The following is a 25,259-nucleotide window of genomic DNA, read 5'->3' on the forward strand; positions in this document are numbered from 1 at the left end:
GGTAAAGTGGGAACTTGATACGTATTTTGACTCAATGATTGCCTTGCTCTAATTGGACTTGGGGTAAGGGTTAACATGTACAGAGCATTTTTTAGCTTCATACACTCAATTTTTAGCCCTGCTGTGATATTTACAAGTCTTGATGTTAATTTGATTACCTGCTAAGTGCTCAGTCTTTGTTTAGTTTTGGTCACCACACAGTGATCAGCTGGCAGATTCTTGCATGAAGGTGACTTAAGTGGCTCCCAGCACCCTATCATTCGAGCTGGGCTGGTGAAATTATAAAGGGGTGCACTAAGGTTGTAATTTTTAGACTTCTAATCACTTGAAAGGCACAAAAATACTCCTTTTCTTAGCCTATAAGCACACACTTAGCCTACAGTCTTTTAACTGTGGGAGGTCGAGTGCTTCTGATGGAAAACATCAGGTATTGAGACCATTAGGTATAGTTCAATAGGTCTCTCTGCTCTGTTAAACCAGCCTAAATGTGATGTGGAAGCAACAAATCTGATCACATGCTGATCACACATGCTGATTTCTGAGTTTACAACACCTATGCATTGAGACAGAACTGTTTTTCATCCAAATGCTTTTAGTAAGGTTTTAAATTTAGACATGGTACAACAAATTATTTACACAAATAGTGCATTTAAATAGCATGTTTTGAACAGTCTCAGATGTTTTTTGCCATCAGAAAACAGTGGGTGTACTTAAGAGTTGTGAGCTGGTAACTCTGCATTCATTCCCTTTATCCCTGGCTCAAACAGGCTCTTTTATAAAACAGGTTTGTCAGCTGTTTCTGACAAACATAAGACAGGCTTTATGACCCTGTGGTGTCAGCATTTGCCTTTCAGTATATTACCATATGGTTATGGAACAGTGCGTTTTCCTCCTTTTAACAGAAGTACACTTTTATTTATTTTGCTAGTATGCAAGTGTGCCTTACCTGCACCTCTTCAGGTGTGATTGTGTACTCAGTTTTCAGGAGTTAGCTCACTGTGAATGACCCAGCCTTCAGCAGGTAGCTCTCAGCTCCCTTAGATACTATGACAACTTGGATTGTTATTTTCCAGTTATAATTAAAACAATAGTGTTAGGGAACAGTAGCTGTGTGGAGCAGCGGTAAAGTTTCTGAACCCGACACTGAAACTTTGTGGGTTCATTTCTAGGGTCGGACACTATGGTACCCTTGAGAAATATACTTTGCTCAGTGTGCTCCAGTAAAATGCTCAGCTATCTAAAAGGGTATAAATATAACTTGCTTTGGACAAAAACATCAATCAAATGAAAAATATTTGATTTCTGAGGTCTGGCTGTTCCCAGGTTTTGGTGTCACTCGAGTTAAAAATCCTAACACAAGTCATTGATTTAATTTCCTTTTTGTATTTCTGCCAGTGGGTTTATGGAGATTTAATTCATCTGTTGCTTTTCGGTTTCCAGCATGACCTTTAGAATGTATGAACTCCAAGCTCAGTCAGACCACTGCCAAGGCTGTTTCTTCACCTGCTACGTGAGGTGCACATGAGGGAATGTATGTAAGCTGTACGGAAGCTGACGTAGCTTCGGTCCCTTTTGTAACATAGCCCTAAAGGATGAAAATGAGCTTTTCTGCGTATGAAAGCAATATAAACCGTTTAATGTACAAGTTCTGACATAAGCATTTCCATGACCACTCATGTGCTTTTGTACTTTCTCCATCGCAGGGCCGTGGAGTAAGGGACAGTTTAGAATTGCAGATCAAATGTAGCTAGCACATCTTTGGGAGGTGGGAGGAAACCAAGAGAAAGTAGCCCCTGGAGAAAACAGGTGCATATGGAGCACAGGCCAACTTCATGCCCTTGTGTGAAACTGAATCTGGGATCCAAGAGCAGTGAGGCAGTACAACTAACTGCCACACCTCTGTTCTGCCCGCTGAGAAATAATGTCCTAGGATTTGTGATTTTACTTATTTTTCCAAATAAGATGCTTAATGAGAGACCTAAGCTAATTTAGAAGGTTTTATTGTCAATGAACGTGAGGGTTTTGTTTCTGGTTATCAAAGGGGGGCTCTTGTTTATAGTACTGTTGTTTTCAGTCTGTTCTTGGGTGTGGTCTTTTAATTTGACCTATTTTGTGTGCTACCAAGAGGCTAACCGTTTGCAATAAAGCCCCAGATGATGAAACAAGGAAACCTCTTTCTAGTCTAGTTCATTTTTCATATTTATGTAGAAAATGGTTCTCAAGGGGAATATCAAATGTTGGTTGACTGGTTTTTGTACATTTTCTTCTGCTAACATTCTTCTGCATTCAGGCAGCATTGGAAGGTTGCTGGCTTATCTGAACAGGTTTTATTGATTTGTTTTTACGATTATTTTAATTGTAGAATAGGGTCTTCTCAATTAGCCTGCAGTGACTCTAGTTTTATAATTGTAAGACACTACTGTATCCCAGTAATATAAAATTTAACTAGCTTTTTTTATTTGCTTTCATGGGGTGACTTTTCTTTAAGCTGGTCTGTTCTGAAGCACACATTGAACAATGGAGGTTGCTCTGTGTGTTTAAGCCTAAAGCCCTGTTCTCCAAATTGTTTCTTTAAGCCGTGAGTTAATTTGCTTCAGATTGATAAATTGAAGTAGCAGGCCATATCGTAAGGAAGACGGCAGGCAGTGAGCTGGGGTGATATTAAACTAATGATTTTATCCTGTTAGGAAGCAGACTGGCTATTCAGAAAAATAGTTTTCTGCCTTTTGCAACAATAGAATTGTGTTGTGGCTGCCTCTTCCTTTTAATAACTGGAAGAAGACGAGTGAGGTTATTGGCTGATACCAGGTCACATGGTGGCTGTCTCTCAGCTTACACACATGGGGCTTTCTTGAATTAGCTGGCTATTTATAGAATACTACACAGAATAGTGAAAGAGGGCAGCTGTAGGTTTACCCATAGAGGCTTTCCTGATTTCAGAATACTTCAGATTTCTTGCAAAGCCTGTGACAACAAGGTCCCCAGGGACTTGAAAAGACCAGTTAGCAGTATGGACAGCAGCGATCGAGGAACATATTTCAGTCGGGTTATTTGCATTATAAACAGCAGTTAAACTTTAAAGTGGTAATTATTTTCTAATGTTAATTTTCTCTATGCAAGGTTAAGCCTACAGCTTTCTCATATGGAGAAGTTGTCAGTCAAGTCAGAGTATATTGGAAAATTAGTACATTGAATCAAGGCTTTTAAAAGTAAAGTATTGGAATTAATATCTAATGCTTTTCTCAGTTTTTTTCCCCCCTTGTCTTCTGGTTTTAATTCCAACTGAGTTCGTAATCAGTGAGGCTAATTGATCCTGATTCTTAAATTTTGTTGTCTGGACAGAGCACATAAATCTTTTTAACACTTTTTTAAGCCTGTTTAAGTCCCTGTACTCACCATTTGGTTTGCAGGAGTATTGCAGAGAGATTTAACACAGCTCATTCTGTATCAAACTAGTATCTGGTTGCAGATTTGTTTCTGTCTAAACAGTTCTTAATTGGCAACCAATTAATGATATCCAGAGGTGAGAATGACTTTATATAAAATACTAGGAAAGCTGTTCTTTAGAGGCCCACTTATTCCACACACCTCAACAACGGTAGCTGTGAAACCCAGAAGCTGGCTGAGGGTTAATTACTAAATCCATCCAAGAGTCTTAATAATCATCTTAAAAATAATTTGGCCCAATTGATTAAGCACTCATTTGGAATGAAAACCACGAAAGACAAGAGTACTCCAGAATCAGGGTTGAGAACCACTGTAGTAGAGGACCTTGCAGCCACATTAATTACAGTCGACCTCTGTGGAGTTCTGGAAAGATGCAGTTTAATTAACAGTCTTTTCATTAATGAAGCCCTTTATTGTACATAAGCTCTAAATGGAGCAAAAGTGATAAATTGTCATCCATCAAAATCTGGGCTCAAAATTAAGTGAAAACTAATGAAAACAAACTCATGCTGATCTTTAAAAATATTTTGCAATCCCTTTGCACCGATAGAATATCCTGATGCAGTCAGGACAAGTGATGAAGAGCATCAAGTACAACGCAGAACATATTTGGTAATTTGATATTTGAACGTAGACTTCTGTCACCATCTTTAGAAAACATATTTTCTAATGTCATAGTTCTCTTAAGTGTTGACTTTATATCTCTTTTGCAAACTGCTGTCTATTTCTTTGCTTGAGATCAAATTGTATTTAACCTAAGTGACAGAACACTTGCTTTCCCTTTTTATGTTGCTGTACTCTACCGCAACAATTTAGGTTTGAAGGCAAAGTCTGGGATTTAATTAATAAAAAAACATCTGTTTTTTTGGAGTGTAGTTATGTGGTGTTACACTTCACAGTGCCCATGTAATTTTGTATCCTCACAATCAGTGAGCTACATACAAAAAAAAAACATTTAGGTGCAAGCTTTTAGATACAGATTCACTGACTTATGTGTGTATAATAGGAAGCACACTGCTGCAGTAATGTATCACATCCTGTACTCGCAGGTCCTGTTTATTAGTTCACATGGAAAATAATTTGGTGTGGATACATTTACATTCAGTGAGTAACAGAAGGGTAGTTCATGTGGTCGTGGTGATAATTGAGGTAAAAATAATAGTTTTGACAACCATTTAAAGTGGTGCTTATGGCCATTCCTACTGGTAATTTCAAAAAGAACAAGATTATGTGCTGAGATTTTTAATATATGTACAGTTTTAAACTTAGTTGCGTGTTTATAAGGTTTTGTTATTTAAGTTATTAATTTTTTTCTTACTCCCATAATGCTTGAGGCACTGTTCATTTCATTATTTACCACTTGGCCTTGCTTGAAAAAAATTACACTCTTTCAAACAATGCAAATATATAGTGTTTTGCCAGACGTTTTTGCATTGAATAACGTAAAGGAATACATTCACATAACTACAGGGTTAGGGATAGCTGTCAAACCAGATGTTTATCATGTCAACTTAAGGACTTTGTGCAAGCAGGCTATGACATCAGCAAGGTCACACTGAGAAAGCAACAGCATAAATCCTCTGTGTTTTTTGCCTTGATTCTGGAATTCAGTTACCCATTAAAAGATTGAGCCTGTCAGGTTTTCTTGAATGGGTTGTCAGAAATGGTTAAGCAAGATGTAAATGCTGAAGCCTGGATTTATTGCCTCATTGTGTAGAAGGATCCCATTCTCCCACATTTATCTACATTATCTACAGCAGTGGTTCTCAAACTTTTTGGACCATCCCTGATCAAACCAAATCATCCAAGTACCACCTACAAGTCATCTCCTCATAGGAACCCCAGAAAATCTCAATGACCGACATGAGCACGTGTGCGCGCACGCACTCACATACACATATAATAAATATTAAAATAATAATTTTATTTGATATAGCGCCTTTAAAGGTGGCTTCTCAAAGCGCTTTACAGAATGACAACAGGAACAACAACAATTAAAAATAAACAATAGTAAAGCACCATTTCAGTTAGAGGGGTGAGCCTGTTTAGTCGAGCAAAGCACATATGAATTCATTGATCGAGTCTTGATATAATTCACAGCAGAGTCTAACAGATTTTAAAACATCAGGCATTTTCTTGATGGCCAAGGCCTCGCAGTGGATGCTGTAGTGCGTCTACTTCATATCTAGAGCAACCTCTCTAATGCATGCAACTATACCACTGTGTCAGCTTGTCATTGCTCTAGCACCATCTGTACAAACTCCGACGCATTTTATCCAGCCGATGCCATTCTCTTTGATAAATTCATTAAGGAGCTGAAATATGTGCTCTCCTGTAGTTCCTGTTGGTAGCGGCTTACAGAACAGAAAGTTCTCATGGGACATACCCTCAAACTCACATCTAAAGTAAACAAGCAAATTGGCCAAATCAACGACATTTATCGACTCATCTAATTGCGGTGAAAAGCATCTGCTCATCTTAACGCGCTCTATCAGCGTACTTTTGTTATCATCCGCCATATCAATAATTCTATGAGTGACTATGTCTTTCGGAGGGGGCATTAGGTTGAGCTGTTTTAGCAGCTTTTTCTCCACACATAATACGTGTCAGCTCTTTTGCCAACGGTAAACAAGGTTCTTCAAAAATAATATGGGGCTTACTTGCTTTAGCAATCCGCAAGCTTGCATTTTTCCCCATTTCCATTTCAGGAGTCTGTCTCAGAAGTTAAAAGAAGTTTTTATTTTGTGCGCATGGGAGCGAAACAGAGATGCTCTGTGTATTTGTCTCAAATTAACCTAGAACAGTTCTTAAATATTTTTCTGTTATCTATCCTGTATTTTCCTGTACTCACAAGATTGCCAACATGTTCATTGTTCCAAATTTGCCCACATTCTTCTACCTCCCTATTTGCTGGAAATAACTTTTTTTAAATACAATTGGTCACTTATGTTCGTAGCACGCATTCCTATACAATGGTATAGAAATAGATAGTAGCTCTTGTGTCCACTCAAGTATTAGCACGTGCTGTATTGTAGTACATAGGCTGCGTATTCGACAAACTAATTTTATTAAAATAGAAAATATGAAAAAACATCCCAATTTTTCAGTGCACACAACAAAGTTCCAGGGTCATATGGCCTACCACCTGGCAGCTCTCCGGGTACCAGAAGTGGTACACGTACCATAGTTTGAGAACTACTGATCTACAGGATATGCAGTAACCCTGAAACAGCATATCCAGGCATACTGTATACATACAGAACTGTGGGATATGCGTAGTTATAATTAAAATCTTAAATTAATTTTAGAAGAACAGTCATATTGTTTCTGAGAATACATTATTGCACTTTTGATTAATAGACTAATAGCACTGTGTCCTACCAAAAAAGGAGGACATTGATTTATATGCCTTGTGGTTTTGGATCAGTTTTAGATCTTTTCCACTTTAGTTTCTAGAAAATGTCTGCATCTGTTTATCCACTCATTCTACCCATAATCAGAAAGCCTCTTATTCCTGATGAAAGTTGTGGCAATCTAGAGTCTACCCTGAAAACACAGAGTGAAAGATAGGATTAGACCTTGGATGGAACAGGAGTGCATTCACTCCATGCACTCAAGAACACGCTGACTTTGCTAACTTCGAGATACTTGTTAATTAAGCCAAGATGTCTTTGAAAGGTGGGAATAAGCTGGGCAACCCAAGCATGGGCAAACATGCAAACTCTAAACACGGAAGACACCCCAGCCCAGAATCGAATCCAAGACCTAGCTGTGAGGTTACAATAATAGCCATCATGCCACTGTGCCTCGATCTCTTTACAATTCTGCCCAATAAGTGATTTCTAAATAGTACAAGAATTGTGCCATTTTGCATTTGTTATATACTTTGTGATTTCTCTTGTTTATGTCAAACTTTCTATTGATTGGCATTGGAAGTATAGCTGGCAGCTCAGCCTGAATGTTCATTACATTGATTTTTCCACTGGGAGTCTATGTGGAGCTCAAACCTAGACTCTTGGGCTCAGAAGGCATTGGACAGCACTTTCTACGTTGCAGACTGAGTGAATTCCTTCAGAACAGGTCTCCACTGCTGTATCTAATGAAAGAGTTTGATCTTAGCTGTCAGTGTTTGACCTAGATTTACTGTGGAAGTGGTTTCAGAAAGCTGATGTGCATTCATAGTGTTGTTGAATGAGGAGCATTCAAAGAAATCCAAAAGAGAAATTATAAAACTCACCATAGTTACAATTAGGGCCTTAACGATTCAGAATATCAGAAATGAATGTGCTGCTCTTAGTAAATGAAGGTATCAGGTGTCAGTTTAATTGTGTTTTTTGCCTTGATTCTGGAATTCAGTTACCCATTAAAAGATTGAGCCTGTCAGGTTTTCTTGAATGGGTTGTCAGAAATGGTTAAGCAAGATGTAAATGCTGAAGCCTGGATTTATTGCCTCATTGTGTAGAAGGATCCCATTCTCCCACATCTGTAATGTAGAATCAATTAAAAAGCACAAATAGTACTTTGTGTGGGTGATTTCTGAAATTAAATGTAAGGCATTAATTTGTAATAAAATAATTCATTGAACATCCTTGTGAGCTACATAGAGTTAAACCTATTTATACAAATGTGGATTGTGGTATAAATAAAGAAGACATTTTCATATTTTCTTTTAAATATCGATGAAAGAAATTGTGTCCCAAAATGCAAAATGTTGATTTGAAAGAAGGTTTTATATTTAATATCTGGTTGTAAGTGAAGAGCAAGAGGTCATAGATGTGGAATTATTTCATTCCAGAGCACTTGATATCGGGTGGGATTTTGGGCAGTTATGATGACAAAACTTAATCCTTTGATCCTTTTCGTGCAATGCCCTGGATCTACAGTTGAGAGAAAATGCCTGATTGCAGGAAATGTGAGTGAAAATCAAACCTAGTCATAGCAGATAGGTTCGAATTGTGCTCGTGCTCTGGTGGAACACGTGTGAGTATTGTCAAAATCTGCAGCATTTAATTGCACTGTGGTTCTACAATACAGTGGGGCTCTAATGTCAGTTGTAGGGCAGACCAGTGATCTGGTGTTCACTGATAATATTTCAGTTCCAGTGCTCTTAAGCACAAACGGTCTTTGTTGTATTGCCATATTTTCCTAAGGTATTCCTGGCTGCAGATGGATTTTAACTAAGTCTGTTTCGTATAGTAGGATACATATTTCTTTTTCGGACATAACCTTCTATCAGATACGTTTTCTTTTTCCTTTAGGATTTCTTTTCTTGTTACTCATAAATGCAGAATATTAGGAATTCCAAAACTTGGTTAATGTTATCCTGATTTTTAAACTTCCCAAGATTTAGTACAGGAGAACTTGCAACCTTGCTGACATTTAGATTAGTTTTTCTTATTTCTTATTTTGTCTGCCTTCCTCTGTCCCTCATGTATCCTGGCATGCTATGAACCTGGGAGAAATTGCGTGGTGTGACTGACAGCAGAGACATTTTTCTAAGAAGATAAAGAAAAGAAGGCGTCTGCTAGATAAGGTTAGCCTCTGCTGAATAGTCTTAACTTCAGCAGAATAATTTACATTGTGTTCTCATTTTATGCTGATGTTAGCTAAAAGCATTTCAGAATATCATATGACCCACTTTTCTTAATGCTTTGCATTACAAGTATCTTGTCAAATGTGGATTTGTATTGTAATGAAGAACATGTTCAATACAAAATACAGTAGGATTTAAATGTGTATTCATAAATCATGTCAGAATGCCTAATAATAAAATAGAGTACAAGTTTTACTAACTGGCATTCAATGGTTAGTCAAGATTTAAGTATTTTATCACATGATCAATAATATTTATCGGCATGACCATATGTAATCTGAAATTTACATAAGTCTCAAAACACTCATATGTTGGCTCTCATACTGTATTAATACACAATTCAGCTGTTACAATATTTTTACAGTATTTGGTAAAGTAATTTAATTAAACTAATTCAAAGAGCATTGCAAAACATAACAGAAATACACATACCTTTTTTCATAGTGTTGGCTTCCTTTTCACATCTCTAGAATACTTTTCATCCTTGACTAAAAGGGTAGCACAGCGAGCACACAGTGGAAATTATTCCATGTAACGCACTTGTAAGAGAAAAGAAATGTGAAGCAATGTGGAACAGGACTGAGACCACACGTAGAATGTTGGATGGTGTAAATATTCCGAGACAAAACACTGTGCTTTGGTGAATGTTCACAGCAAATGAGCGTACTGAAAGATGGTAGCAACAGAGGATACAAGCCTGACACAACCAGAAACATTCCTGTAAGTCAGTTCTTGGTAGAATTATCTTTGGCAACAATTATATAGTTGTAAGTCTTTTTAGATGTGTCTACCAACTTGGATGACGCAATATTTTCAGTCTTATCACAAATATTCCATGGGATTCAAGCCATAGCGACTGGGCCACTTAAAGACAATTGCTTTCTTATTGTCCTAATTGGAACTCTGGCAAACGATTATTGTAGCTCTGGCCTTGTATTCTGGGGCATTGTCTTGCTGTGAGGTGAAGTTTGTTTTTAGCTTTAGGTCTTTAGTAAACTGAAGCAGGATTTCCTCTCAGACTTGCCTGTACTTTGTTCCGGCTGTTTTTCCCCTTGTCCTTGAAAACATTCCTATTCCCCGATGATGACAAACAGCCCTATAAGATAATGCTGCTATTACCATGCTTGACAGTTGTGTAGGTTAGTGTTGTGTGTGTGATGTCATGTGTTGGGTTTGCACCAGGTGTAACACTTTGGATTAACACCAAAAAATTCCAACATTACCTTTTTCTAAGGTAGCAAGGTTCTGTAGTTTCATGTAAGTGTTTTGTTGTAAACTACCTGTAGGATTTGAGATAGTTCTGACATAGAGCTTCAGTATTTGACTGGGATATTGTTGCCCCATGGCCATTTTTACCCATCTGAGCCCTTACAGTAACAACCCCACCAGTTTCTGGTTTGATCTTTGTCGGTCTACTACTTTTTTCGTTAATTGTTTCAAAAGCTTCTTTGTCTTGATGGGTGAATCTTTGCATAAATTCACCCTAAGTGTATTTATTCTGAAATCATGCGAACCACTATTTATACATACATACAGAAGCCATTCAACTAATTGTGACTTACCTTCTGTGCACGTGAGCTAAGTTAGGTTTGCCATAGTGAATACGTAAGTAATTAGCATTTCTTTTAATTTTTGGGTGACGTACTTTTTTTCCTTTAATATTGTGCAGACTGATCATTTAATTTTGATTAAAAATATTCAGTTTAAAAATGTTTACATCTTTTGTAATTCATTACATTGGTACATCATCAGGCAGTGGATACCTCATGATGTACCTGATGAGAGATTGTGAATGACATACTCGGAGGACTTCTAAGTTCTTAGAAGTTCTTCTAAGTTAATAGGATTAGGTCCTGTCTGTCATCACTTAATTACATGTTGATAATTTCTTAAGTTAATGAAAAACCGCTTTACTTAGTATTATTTTGTACTCATGGTTTTCATTTTCTAGATTGCAGTTTCTAGTTTTCGCCTCTGATAAAACAAAATAATAATTGGACAAAGTGGAATTTTCAAAAGAGAGATGCAGATGTTTTAGTTGTAAAAATAATTTCAGGTAGATTACTTTGTTTAGTCATTAACAGCACTCTAAACAATGCAGACTTATTAATTTGTTCAATTTGATTGTAAAAAAGCTGTTTAATTTTACACACTGTACAGCGAAGCATAAATTAAATTGAAAATCTTTTTCATCCTAAATTGACATTGAAACCATTAATATTGTTTATGTGGTGCTCTTTCACTTCAGGTTCATTGTCCCCTTTTTAGCAATTGTTTTAGTTTTTGCAGTTATTTTATCACTTTATTACAAGGTCACATTTTCTATGATTTCCGTTTTAATTGAAGGTGTCATTCATGTTATAGCCAAAGTATCTTAGTGATCCTTATATTAACATTGATACTAGATAGTCTTAGTTGCACACAAAAAACATTTTCCTCTTTGCCTTTGAAGTGTGCGTTTAGCAAGGTGGTTTTCTGCTAACACCTGGTATTTTCTAAACCTGGCCTGCTTTTCAGCAATGTGCAGAAGATGAATGCTTTAACTGTCTGCTGCTTTCGAACTGAAAAGGTTTTCTGTTTAAAGGATCTTACAACTCTGACTTTTAATACTTTTAATACCTTACAAACAGACGATTGGCACATATACTGAATTATAGGACTTGTGGTAATTCCAAATATTGAAATCAAACCTCTTATTCTGAAAGTAAAGTTTTGATAAAAGGTAAAATCACACTTCACTGCCACACATGTCCTGTCACACCTGTTACAACAACCGTTACAACTACAGTTTAGCACATTTAAGAATTGCAAATTGATATGGAGACACCTTTTTTTTCCGCTGGAAACAAGGCAGCATTGCCTTTTGATTTTGTTTTAAAGTACACTGTCATTTGTTTACGGTTTTCTGATTGTCTTCCCTAAATTACCAATTGCCTTTAAGTACACTATTCAATAACAGCTTTATCCATCTGTATGGTAACCATATCCTTTTCAGAATCGTGTACAAGTGATAAATGCATCCAGATAGCTTACTTCTGAATATATACTTTATTGATCCCGTGAGGGAAATTGCAGTGCAACAGCAGCTTTACACAGACAACACAGCCACAGTGTAACGAACGATACAATAATAATAATAGTACAATACATACAATACAATCAGTACAGTGAGGGGAGCACTAAAAGAGTTACTCACAGTCCGGACACACAAAGAACAAACTAGAACAGAACAGTACGCAGAAAAATCGTATCACACATATGAATATAAATATAGATGTAAATATAGAAATAGATATAAATATAAATGTATTGCATATATTGCACAAAATGTCCCTGGCATATATTGCACAAAAAACAGTTGTAAACGGGAAAAGAAAAGAAAGAGAACAGATGTAGCAGTAGATGTGTAGATGCGTTCAGTCCAGAAACAGGTCACTGTCAATGTTGCCTCTGCCCAGACGCAAGGTGGATGCGCTGTACAGTCTTATGGCAGAAGGCAAGAATGACCTCCTGTAGTGCTCCCTGTCGCACCGTGGATGAATCAGTCTACTGCTGAACATGCTCTTCATTTCTACAAGCCTGTCATAGAGGGGATGGGAGATGTTGTCCATGATGGCCTCTAGTTTGGACATCATTCTCCTCTCAGCCACTACCTCCAAGGGGTCCAGGTCAGACCCAATGACAGCTTGCTCTCCTGATGAGCTTGTTCAGCCTTTTAGAATCCACTGCTCTAATCCCACGGCCCCAGCATACCACTGCATAGAAAATGGCGCTCGCTACCACCGACTGAACTTGAACTTTATTGCCATATGTAACCGGTACTGGTACAATGGAATTCTTACTTACAGAAAGTCTCTCGATTATAAAACAAGTGTAAAAAACAAAACAAAGTGCAAACAGTGCATCAAGACAATGTACAAACAAACAATAGACAATGTGCAAGTAAACATGCAGACAGTTTGAATTTAAACAATACAGACGTGTAAACAATGACTGGAGACGTACAATTAATAAATTACAATGAGGTAGATGGTGATGGTGTAGGTGTGGTCCGAGGGGGATGGCTAAATGTGTTCGCCAGTCTCACTGCTTGTGGATAGAAGCTATTGAAGAATCTAGTGGTAAGTGTCCGTATGCTCTTATATCTCTTGCCTGAGGGCAGTGGGGTGAAGAGCTCATGCCCTGGGTGGTGACTGTCCTCTGTGATGGCCAGAATTCTACCACTGCAGCGGTCCTCATAGAGCTGTTTAATCTCGGTGAGACCGCAGCCGATGATCTTCTGGGCCATATTGACCATTCTCTGCAGTGCCTTTCTTTCTCGCGAAGAGGTGTTGCCATACCACACGGTGATCCCGTTGGTGAGGACGCTCTCGATAGTGCAGCGGTAGAAGTTCACCAACACATGTATTGGCATCCCCCATCGCTTGAGGCACCTCAAGAAATAAAGGCGCTGCTGAGCCTTCTTCATGATAGAGTCAGTGTTCACAGTCCAGGTTAGATCTTTAGAGATGTGAATTCCCAAAAACCTAAAGCTGGTGACTGTTTCCACTTCCGTTCCATCAATACTGAGTGGGCTGTGAGTGTGTGGCCTGTGTCTCCGAAAGTCCACTATTAGCTCTTTCGTTTTCTTTATGTTCAAGTCCAGGTTATTGCTATGACACCACCTAAGCAGCTGTACAACTTCATCCCTGTAAGTGGACTCGTCATCATCACTGATCAGTCCTATTATAGTGGTGTCATCGGCAAACTTGATGATGCGGTTATTGCTGTGTCTTGCTGTGCAGTCGTGAGTAAATAGGGAGTACAACCTTGGACTCAGACAGCAGCCTTGTGGGGTTCCAGTGCTCAGGGTGAGTGGTGTTGATGTTTTATTGCCTATCCGCACCACCTGTGGTCTCTCGATAAGAAAGTCCAGCAGCCAGTTGCAGACAGAGTTGCACAGACCTAATCCCCTGAGCTTTGTCACCAGTTGACAGGGTATGATGGAATTAAATGCTGAACTGTAGTCCACAAACAGCATTCTCACATACGAGTTCTTAGTGTCCAGGTGTTCCAAGGCTGTATGCTGATAGAACATATGTAGCATCTTACTACATACATTGAAGGACCTGAGCCTCCTCAAGAAGTAAAGTCGGCTCTGTCCCTTCTTATAGATGGCCTCGATGTTCTTAGACCATTTCAGTCTGTCGTCGATGTGCACTCCCAGGTACTTGTACGAGTCCACCATCTCCATGCCACTCCCATGGATGTAGACAGGAGTAGGTTTGACCTTTTTCCTCCTGAAATCTACCACCAGTTCCTTTGTCTTTGTTACATTCAGTTCTAAGTGGTTCACCCCACACCACTCCACAAAGCTGCTGACCAGTCCTCTGTACTCCTCCTCCTGCTCACCCTTGATACATCTCACAATTGCAGAGTCATCTGAGAACTTCTGCAGGTGGCATGACTTCGAGTTGTACTTAAAGTCCGAAGTATAGAGGGTGAAGAGGAATGGAGAAAGAACTGTCCCTTACTCGCTACCTGTTCAGACACACAGTTCTGAAGTCTCACAGACTGTGGTCTGCCTGTCAGGTAGTCAGTGATCCATGAGGTCATGGAGGCATCGACTTGCATCTCCTTCAGCTTCCTCCATTGAAGTAAGGGCTGGATGGTATTGAAGGCACTGGAGAAGTCGCCTTCTCCAGTGATCATAGAGATTAAAGTAACCTAAACGTGTTTTATGTAGTTGTGCCATGTATCTTAGCTAATTTGTTTTTCCCTGACATGTACAATAATTCTTTTGAGATAAGAGCTCCCACAGGATTATGGGAGTCTAAAACAGTCAAGCCATGTTGTTGAAGATTATGCTCTGGCATCTATCAATAAGTGGTTGAATTGGTTTCCTCTCATAGATCACCATTATATGTTTAATTATTCACCTTGTCACTTCATAGAAACCAATGTCCATCCCACAGCCCATAGGAGTCCTGCAATACAGTGATTGTCAATGTTCCGTTATTTTTTAATGTTTACGTAATTCACCAACTTTGATTCTTTGAGCATGTAATGTACTGTTGGATTGGGCTAACATTGCTGAAGTCTGTACAGTGTACCTGCTCATTCACAGAGCTCTTCAAGGGGGAGAAGGGTGTTCTCACTGAATTAATGAGTTCCAGGAGTACTCTGCACTGTGGGAGCTATGAGCCACAGTTTGATTTTTGTTTTTTAATTTTCAACCACTCACGTTAGCATTTAGTAATTATCCTTTTAATGCAGTCAAGGTATTTGTAATTGGATACAAACATAATTGCATAAATGTACAATGATGAGTGTCTGTTCAGTATAAATGTGGATTAGTTTTACTGTGAAATTTTAAACATCCTTAAATATTAAGTTCTTTTACATATCATAGAGGCATTCTGTCAGATAATCTTCTGATATTATTTCTTATTGTTTATGTATGTGAATCTATCGGTAGATAATGCACAAACAAGTCTATGATTATTATAAGTATATTGTTATTACATTAAAAGAAACAGTTGTTTTTTTATTAACTGTAAATGTACCCAGCAGAGTAAAAAGTCTAGAAAGAAGGAGAAATCCTGCTGTTGTTTTTTTCCAAAAAGTAAAAAGTCTAACATGATAACTTCTGGCGGTGGTACAGTGGCACAGTGATTAGCATTACTGTCTCTCAGCACTGGGACCCTGGATTCAATTCCTGGGTTACTATCTGTGTGGAGTTTGCATGTCTTCATTCTCATGTTTTTTTTTTCTGGTTTCTCTGGTTTCATCGCACAGTCCAAAGACATACTGGTTTCTGGAAAAAACAGAATGTCTGGTGTGGTGCTGGTGTGAGTCTGTTCATGTTTGTATCTGTGTTTGTGTGTGCTATATGATGGACTGCCATCCTGTCCAGGGTGTACCCTGCCTTGTGCCCATTGCTTGCCAGGTTAAGCTCCAGCTCCCTTGTGAGCCTGTAAGTGGTTAGAAAATTTGATGGATAACCTCTGGAAATAAAAATGCCTTCAGTAGTTTCAAATTACATATCCTTGGCTGAACTTTATATTAATTCTCAGCATTCCATTAAAGTGTTTTCGGTGTAGTGATGTGATTTTCTTAAGTGAAATGTTTAACGAGACAGATGAAACGGCATTGTAGAGAAAAGCCAAGTGAAAAGTCTACCATGAAAGTATTTAAATTCTGTTAAAAGCAGTAAAATGTTTAGAGATTGAATTTCTGGTGTGCTGATTAATACGACAGCCTCCTTCATTGTCACAGGAAATCCATTTCAGTCCTGTGAAATGCAAGTTGTTTGAGGCCACCCAAGGACGTTGTATGAGAATTTTGAGGAGTGCTAGGGCGGTAAAGCCAAAACATTTTATAAAAGGATTTGTCTTTTTATTGTGCTTTTCATCTCAGGTCATACCAAAGCACTTCACGTATAAGAGAGGGCCCACTTCATCTACTACTGGAGATCATTGTGTGATCTTATGATGTTATGGTCTCTGATGAAAACCCTGGGATCTTTAATGGGCGAGTCAGCAGGACCTTGTTTTGATTCCATTGGATTAACTCCTGTAGCACAGTGTCCTGTTTTACGTTATTGGGGAATTGGGTTGGAAGTTGTTGTCCAATAACTTGGGTTTTCTTAGATGTTTCCCAAATCCCAAAGAGAGAATCGCACTCCAGATTTGCTGACATTCTTGATTGGGATTGTCTAAGCTAACATTTAATGTAAAGTGTTTGTTTTCATCCTGTGTATAATGCTGTGGTATCTTGGCCTTTTTATTGATTGCAAGCAGTGTTTATTTAGGGTGCTCACTGAGAAGAATTGACATTAACTGGGTGCCACCTAAAGTAGAAGACGATGATTTTCATGCTAGGTTTCTCTCCAGAGGGGATTACCTAATGATGGTAATAATTTTAATAATAGTCTGAAATTGCTGTCAGGGGAGCATGCTAACAATTTTTCCTTTAATTATTATTGTAATAGCACAGGCAAAAAAAGGTGTGAATAAACACAAGTTAACAGTTAGATCATTTTAACTATGATGAAATGCCATCAACATAATGTTAAGGCATACATTTAATGTATTTAATGTAGTATGTATGACTTACATTATGCCAGCAGCCATATCACCCTGCAACTCACAACTGGCAACCCACTGAAGCTAAGCAGGTTCTGGCGCTCTATGGCTGCCGTCGCATCATCCAGGTGGATGCTGCACATTGGTGGTGGTGGAGGGGAGACTCCATTACCTGTAAAGCGCTTTGAGTGGAGTGTCCAGAAAAGTGCTATATAAGTGTAAGCTATTATTATTATTATTATTATTATTATTATTATTATTATTATTACATTGGCAGAAGACCGGTCTGCATTTATTAATGACAGGCCTTTTAAGATTGATCCAGATTTGCAGTTCATTCAATTTCCATGTTAGCCTGCTTTTTAATAAGTCAAACTGCATTTGCTCCTGTACAGTAGACTTGACAGAATTACCTGCCTTTTCTATGCCTTAAAGACCAAACTATTAGGGAAGTAACATTGGAATGGGAAGGGAGTTGTAACGAATGTCATTACAGTGCACGTTACTTTGGGCTGGCGAACAGTACATGCCTTCAGCTGTCCATGTAGGTGCAGGTCTAGGAATTCCATTCCAGATGGTCTCACAGAATAACTCTGTTGGGGAAAAAAAGAGGTGGCATCCTTTGATCCTTATGGTTTGTTTGGAAGCGTATGCTGATACAGGATTGAGACACATGGTTGCTTGCCAAACCCTGTTTAAAAATGGCATCCCCTGTGGTTATATAAAAACAGCAAAGCCCATATGTCCATCTCTCTCACCTCAGCTGGCAGCTACATAATGCCATTCTTCAGCTATCTTTGTCACTCCTCAAGGCTTCCAGAATGAGCAAAAAATGTGAGCATTTTCTAATTTTGTTACAGAAATAACCCTTTGTGTATTGATGTTCATATTAAGGCATTGAAAGACTTACAGGCTTTTAAGCTACGTAGATTGACTTGGGCAAGTGTAGATGCTTAGATAGTCATATCAAGATCACCTATTGGAGTCTCATTCCAATCATTCAAGCAAGGGAAGAGCTAACTGAATTTTGAAAATCAATTTTAAAGAACATTGTGCCCATTGTTCTTTCCTGAAAAGCGCACTGAAAGAACTTACAGTTTTGCTTTATTTGTCCCTGCCTTGAAAACAGTCTTGGTAAACACTTGTAGTGGGATCTGGATTCAATATTCAGATTTAAATAAGTGGACGTACGAAGTTATCACTTTCAAGTCACGTCCAATAATTTGAAATTTCTTTTTCCTTTGCTTATGTCATAGGGATATAATTAGATATGCTAATGATGAATATTGACTTGAAAGTGATTACTTCGTACATCCACTAATTTAAATTTTATTTTTCCTTTGCCTATATCATAGGGATATGATTAGAAATGCTAATGATGAATATCGACTTCAGCAGGGTTCTGTTTCCACTCCTTTTTGCAGCTGCATGGAAGAACAGGTCAGCAGACTGTATGGAAGATCTCACTGTGAGTCAGGGGCCATGTGTTTGTGACTCACACTGGCAAGCGGTAACTGGCAAATAGTCTTGAGATAGTGAAAACAGCAGGGAATTTCCAGACATTTTTGCCTACTTTCACTGTGAAAGTCTTTTTCCATGCTAAATATAATTAATTAAACAGTGCAGAGCTTCAGTCCCATTTATTGAACATAGTCTTTGACTGCAGCAAGTTAACACTTTCTTCACTAACACTATCTTCACTCCTAACTCGTTTACTAATACAAGACAGTGTGTTTAGTCAAGATAGTTTTTCTACTGGTGCCTATTTTTCCAAATGATCTCACCCCATTTTATTCATCATAAAATTAGCATCTCAGATCACTAGTTTTTCACCTCTTTGACTGAGATTTGATAGTAAGTTTGTGAAGAAAATCCTTTCATTTTGACTGGAGATGAGGGTAAATCAGCTTGCGTTATACGCTTAGGAGAGCTGTACATCCTGTAGATGAACACAGCCTCTGGATTTTCTTGATGGAGGAAGAGGGAGTGGAAGAGGATGATTAACTTGGCGTCATCTTTTTGTGTGGCTCTCTCATCATTACACTTAGGTACCTTTCACACTTATTAGGCCAGCCCAGGGCCCAGCCCTTAGTCGAATCAAATGTAGGTCAGCCTTTTTTGTTGCTGCCTCTCTCCTCCATTCACACGTGAGATTTACAGCAGCCTAAGGCTTTAAAAATCGTGACTGAAAAGCCAACCTAATTTTTATAAAACTGCTTTTCAGAAATGTAAGCTTGTGACATTTGAGAATAATATTCTATTCCATATCGTCGCAGTAGTAATATTACTTTTCTTTACATGCTTTGGCAGTTAAGACAATTGTTGTTTCCCTTTTCTTTAAAACTTTCATATCCCTCAAAACATACCCAGACCTGTTCAAATCTGTTACATGCCAGATTAAATTATTTTTTCTACAATCTGAGATTCAGACCCATCACCAGCAGGAAATATGATAATTTGAATTAATTCACATCTGTGCCCATTTAACACATTCTGTTTGCACAACAGTTTATAAATGGCATAGGCTCAATATGCTTTTCAGAAAAATAATCATGTCACCACTGAAATATTCAGTCAATGACATGACTGAAAGAAGTAAAAGACTTGTCGATAAAATGGACATTTTATTTATTGAAACATTGCTGCTATTATGGTACTGCTGCTTAGAAGACTTTTGTCTGTCTATTGTCTGATTTTATTTGCCTGCTTTTTAAATGCTTTGCCATTAGACTGGCCTTGGGTCCTTCAGTCATCATCCCTGGGTCTGAGTCAAAAAGGAGAAATTCAGGCTATATTTAAGTGTGTACACTCCCATAATGAAAAGGTAGCCCTGAGGCAGCATAAAGCCAACCTAAAACTAAAATATATGCTTAGAAGTATACATTCCAATTGGGTGAAATGTTTTCCTCCCATAAAATGTGACTTTACATTAGTAGTATTCTATGTAGGAACTAGAAGAGCCTTGTAGCTTAATTCTCTGGCCTCTTGGAAACTTTAAGCAGTAGTTTAGTACTGTATTTTACCTTTGTTACAGAAAGAACGGAATGTGCTATCTCTTACATTTTCTGCCACAGTGAATCTGAACCCTTATGCCTGACAACTTCACCTGCTATTTAATGTACTTCAGCTGTTTCCTTTCCTAGCCTATGAATTGCAAATAATAAGAAGACAAGCAAATATCATACCAGTTACTATCACTGCAAGAAGATATAGATGCTGTGTCTCTTACAGTGCCCTCCAGAATTAATGGCACCTTTGGTAAAGATGAGCAAAAAAAGGCTATGAAAAAAAGAGAGAAATCTAACCTTTAGGTGAGGTAAAATTATTCAATGACATTTTTTTTTACAATTATTGACAGCCCTGCATTGAGTACTTTGTGCACCCTCCCTTTTCCAAGATAACAGCACTGAGTCTTCTCTTATAATGCTGGATGAGGTGGGAGAACACATAAAGGGATCTGAGACCATTCCTCTATACAAAATCTCTCCAGATCCTTCAGAGTCTTTGGTCCTCACTTGTGGACTCTCCTCTTCTGCTCACCCCACGGGTTTGTCATTGATCATTGTCCTGCTGGAAGATCCAACCACAACCCAGTCTTAGGTTCCTGGCTGAGGCAGATAGATTTTGATCTAAAATCTCCTGGTATTTGATGAAGTCCATGATGTCAAATATCCTCACAAGATTCCCAGGGCCTTTGGAAGAAAAACAGCCCCACAACATCACAGATCCGCTACCATACATCACAGTGGGGATTAGGTTCTTTTCTGCATGACCTTGATTCTTTTTATGCCAAACCCACCTCTGGTATTTGTTGCCAAAAAGCTCTGTTTTTGTCTCATCTAATCATAGAACCCAGTTCCTATCAAAGTTCCAGTGATGTTTAGCGAATTCCAGGTGCTTACGTTTGTGGTTTGACGACAGCAGAGGCTTTCTTCTGGCAAGCCTTTCAATTAGTTTGTTGGCATGGAGGTGGCGTCTCACTGTAGTTTTGGAGACTTGGTGACCCCAGGATGCAGCCAACTCCTGCAGTTGTCCAACTGTGAAGTTTTGCCTCTCAAACCATCCTCCTCACTGTGCGTGGGGGCAAAATACATTTGCGTCCTCTTCCAGGCTGGTTCGTCACAGCTCCAATTGTTTGAAACTTCAGAATTATTGCCCTAATAGTGGAGATGGATATTTTCGCGTGTAAAGCTATTTTTTTATAGCAGTTGCCTGATTTATGAAGGTCAACAACCTTTTGTCTAATTTCATTTGTGTATTCTCTGATCTTCCCCATGTTGATGGATTACTAAAGGTGTTTGGCCTGTGTCACTTCATATTTATACCCCAGTGAAAAAGGATCATGGATGACCACTTAAGAGATCCTAAAGACTCAGGGGTGCTTAAAAAAGGTCAAATATGAATGGGAATATATGTCAATTAGATTTATTCATAGAAATTTCTAGGGCTGCCAATAATTGTGACACGTGTTTTTGAGAAAAAATGTTAATTTTGTTGTAAGGATTTTTGGGGGAATCATTTTACCTCACTGAAAGGTTGGATTTCTCTCATTTTCAGTGTAAGGTCAAGCTGATAAACAACAAAGACACTTTTTATAGCCTTTTTTGCTCATCCTTACCAAGGGTGCCAATAATTCTGCAGGGCACTGATGTAAAACCATCAAGAAAGCATTCCATCTGGAGAATACTTTTGTTGAAGGCCTAATTCCATTCATTTTCAGTAAGATGCTTATTTTCTGGTAAGAGCCACAGCCACCTTTAGCCCATTCCAGAAGTAAAGGATGCAAGGTAGGAGTACACCCTACAACTAAACAATACTGCTGCTCTCTCTGCCTCTCTTGGAATTTGATCCTGGTCAGTCTCAGGCTCTGTGCATGCACAGCACCACACCACTCTGCCACGGCAGAGTTTTACAGCGTCTATTTGAAAAGGGGACAATGCCATTTCTGAAAGGTGCTCATTGCACTAAACCCAGAGATGTTAGCCCACAGATAATCCCTGTCCATTTTTTAAACCACTTATCCAGTTGTGGGTTTGCAGGAGGAGCCAGAGTCTAAACCAGCAAGCTGTGGGCGCAAGGTGGGATACACCCTGGACAGGAAGCCAGTCCCATCGCAAGGCAGACCGGCACACACTTGCACCAGGGCCAGTTTTCTCAGAAGCCAATTAACACCAGAGCAGCTGGAGGAAACCTACACACACACATGGGGAGAACAAGCAAACCCCACGCAGACAGCAACCCAGTAACTGAATCCAGGGCCCTGGTGCTGTGAGGCAGTGTTAACCATTGTGCCACCATTCTGCCCCACAGAAATAACTGTGAGGTTTATTTGGATGCTACTGGAAATCTACACTGTATGCTCCGGTTACTAAACAATTCAAGATGACTAAAGACAATGACATCCAAATATATCTTCAGAGCACATAATGACCAGTATGAGGTCATGACGAGTCATTTGGTTTGCAAGCAAACAGGTTTCATGTGGGGCACTTGGGCGCAACAGAAGCCCTTTTTGCATTTCTTTGTTCCACAGACGGAGAGGACAGTAGCATGATTAACTGGTAATGCTTGTTTACGCAACAACACCAGTCTCCACTTTTTTAGACTTTTTTTCTCTGCAAGTGAAGTGTCTTTAAAATAAAAAAATGAATAAAGACATGTGAGCAGCGCAAGCACGTCACCGTGTAATCTTGTGGAGTTGTGCTGGATTAGGAGAGATTTCTTTCCCGCTCAGATTAAACTGAGGTGACTTCATGCATCATGTGGTACATCGCCGTTACACAAGAAATGACTGGAAAGATTGTTCAGGCCCACAGCTTTTGCACTGTGGCCATCCTGACCTGTTTCTCTTTATAATTAAGTCTTTTATTACTTTTGGAAGTTTGTCTTTCAAGTAATAACAGCAAATAATAGTGCGAAAAATTCTTTTTTTTATTCATGAACTCCTGATAGTTAAAGTGCTTGTACTGTACCCACAACTAAATACTAAATTGTTCTGATTTTCTATATATATTCAACTTTCAGTTTTTGTATTGTCATCTTGGTATATTACCCAGACTCTTACTTGATTTACTTACTTGAACATCTTGCATGATGTTTTTAAATTGATTTCAATTTTATCTTTTTAAAATGGGGTGGAGCGGTGGCTCTGTGGCTGGAAGGTTGCCGGTTCAAATCCTGCAGCTGGCAGAGGAATCCTACTCCGTTGGGCCCCTGAGCAAGGACCTTAAACCCAACTGCTCCAGGGGCGCTGTACAATGGCTGACCCTGCGCTCTGACCCACAGCTTCTCTCCCTGTATTTGTGTGTCTGTGTCTCATGGAGAGCAAGCTGGGGTATGCGAAAAGAAATTGTATAGGGTTACTAAAGTGATATTAAAAAAAAGTGTTTTTTTATTTTTGACTAGTACAACTAAATACAAAAGATTAATCAGACATGATTCATTTCATAATGTGCAATTGTGTGAGTAGATCATTTCTAAATTGGAAAAAAAAAGTCTGGTTGTTTTTGTATAGTTTATATTTTTTTTAACTAGTGTGGAATGGCAGCCTAATTAAGTAATTAAGCCTAATTACTGATCAGTTAATGAGGAAAGGAGTGTCAATCTATTGCTGTTAAACTGGCCTGCAAAAACTGCCAATTTGAGCATTTAACTTTAACACTTCTAAAAGTTTTAATGAAATGGACATCTCATAATGAAAAAGCAAGTGTTTTAAGGTGAGTCAGTTGTAGTGTAAATAGTTATAGTGTATTTTATGCTTCATGCCTCTCTGCAAAATCCAGTAAAACAAGAAAATCAGAGGTCTTATTCTAAATAGATGACTGTATTGGGTTTTGTGTTGTATTAACAACTGAATTCCATGATTGATGGATTTCTCTTCCTAGGAATGTTGCAGGTGTCTTTAAAGTTTTTCAGGCCATTAACCAATTTCAAGTGACAAACTGAGAAAATCATTTTTATAGGGACACTAAACAACTGAAATGAATTTACACTGGAGGCTTGGTAAACCTAATTCTGATTGTACCATACAACTAAAAAAAACCTTTGCCTCTAATTTCAGTTAAATGGGATTTTTTGTTAAAGCCAGGTTTGGTCACATTTCAGATTTCAAGCGGGTTGTTTTAGCTGAATTACTAAGTTGGTAACCTACAACCACACCTAGTTGAATATTTGAGACTGTTTAACTAGGTCTTTTAATTTTTTTATCATGTAAAGAAAGCCTACTAATTAACTGACTTTAATTGCTCGACTTTCTTTTGAGTAGTTTATATAAATAGTTTTATACTAGTAATAAGGATTTTAATACAAACGTTTAAAATATAAGAATGAGTGCAAATACAAAAGTGGAATTGCCAAGAGCTTCAAACTGTTTCCATGAAAACTCTTGCATTTCCTTTGTATTCAAAAGACTTAATTTTTTTCTGCATTCAACATTAAAATGAAATGCTAAGTTGTGGCCAAAGTCATGTGAACTGTTTTTCACGTAGTTGTATGTTGGTTTCTCTTTTTATGTGCACAGGTTTTAGATTCCAGTTTTTGTCAAATGGAAAAACCTTAGGTTTTCTGTATGAAACAAGAAAACCAGGTGCATGTTTGCATACCGCAGAACAAATTTAGTCATTCTAAATCTTAAGAATCTTTCTTGGAGTGTTGAAGTTGAGCCTTTATTAAGCCCCACTCCGCATATAACATCCGTTCTAAGCAAAAAGCAGGCATGATGTTTTATACCCTGTGTGTGTATATAATACCGTGAACCTCTAGAATCGACTCAAAGTTCTGACAGGTATTAGGATTTTCATTGCACCTTGTGATTAATTAAAAAACTACCACATGTAGACTCTGATTTTAGAGCAGAATAGCTAGAAGTTTCAGCTGTTGATACTTATAGAAATGGATTTCTCATACAAAATTAGAATGTACTATGAGTGAGTGACTGGTAACATGTTTTTTTACAACCCTAGTGATATTTTAAAGGCCAGAGCTGGAATTAAATAGCTAATAGAATGAGGTTGTTTTTCTAGATAAACATAATTTTTAAGCCCAAAACATCAAACTGTTAATTTATTGTAGTTTTGGAATATGTTGTATTGCCAACTTTTGCATTTTTTAGTAAGCTTATTTTTAATCTAGTTTTGTTTGTGCAAGGAATTTCC

General features: G+C 38.2%; 1 protein-coding gene across 5 annotated transcripts in view; it reads left to right on the forward strand.

The window, feature by feature from the left end:
* Positions 1-25,259, forward strand: part of ammecr1 (AMMECR nuclear protein 1) — a 91,156-nt gene that overhangs the window by 12,911 nt on the left and 52,986 nt on the right. The window lies entirely within an intron of this gene.

The sequence above is a fragment of the Lepisosteus platostomus genome, chromosome 10, assembly GCF_059453375.1.
Source record: "Lepisosteus platostomus isolate fLepPlt1 chromosome 10, fLepPlt1.hap1, whole genome shotgun sequence".
Lineage (NCBI taxonomy): Eukaryota > Metazoa > Chordata > Actinopteri > Semionotiformes > Lepisosteidae > Lepisosteus > Lepisosteus platostomus.